Consider the following 611-nt stretch of genomic DNA (forward strand, 5'->3'; position numbering starts at 1 on the left):
ACGGCAGCGGGGTGGGGATAATCCAGCGCGGCTGTGTGGAGACACGAGCCCTGTTGTCACTCTCTGGGCCCTGGTGGCGTTGATCGCTGTGTCACTCACTGTGGTGTCACGCAATGAGGTGGGATCGTGGAATGGTTTGGCTTGGGAAGGACCTTAAAGGTCGCCTGGTTCCCCCTCTGCCATGGGCAGGGACAACTTCTGCTATCCCAGGTTGCTCCAAGCCCTGTCCGACCTGGCCTTGGACACTTCCAGGGGTCCAGGGGCAGCCACAGCTGCTCTGGGCACCCTGTGCCAGGGCCTGCCCACCCTCACAGGGAAGAATTCCTTCTGTATATCCCAACCCAAATTTCCCCCTTTTCAGTGTGAACCCATTCCCCCTGGTCCTGTCACTCCAGTTCCTGATGCAGAGTCCCTCTCCCTTGCAGCTCCTTCAGACACCGGAAGGTGCTGTGATGTCTCCACACAACCTTCTCCAGGCGGGACGTGCCTAATTTTCTCATCCCGTTCCCAGGATAGGGAAGGTTCCCCAATCCCTTTATCACCTTCCTGGCCCTCAGTCACTCTCCCGGCTACCCACTCAAATACCCGACAGGAGGCTGGGCCCAGCCAGT

The sequence above is a fragment of the Corvus brachyrhynchos genome, unplaced genomic scaffold (assembly GCF_000691975.1).
Source record: "Corvus brachyrhynchos isolate BGI_N302 unplaced genomic scaffold, ASM69197v1 scaffold21, whole genome shotgun sequence".
Classification (NCBI taxonomy): domain Eukaryota; kingdom Metazoa; phylum Chordata; class Aves; order Passeriformes; family Corvidae; genus Corvus; species Corvus brachyrhynchos.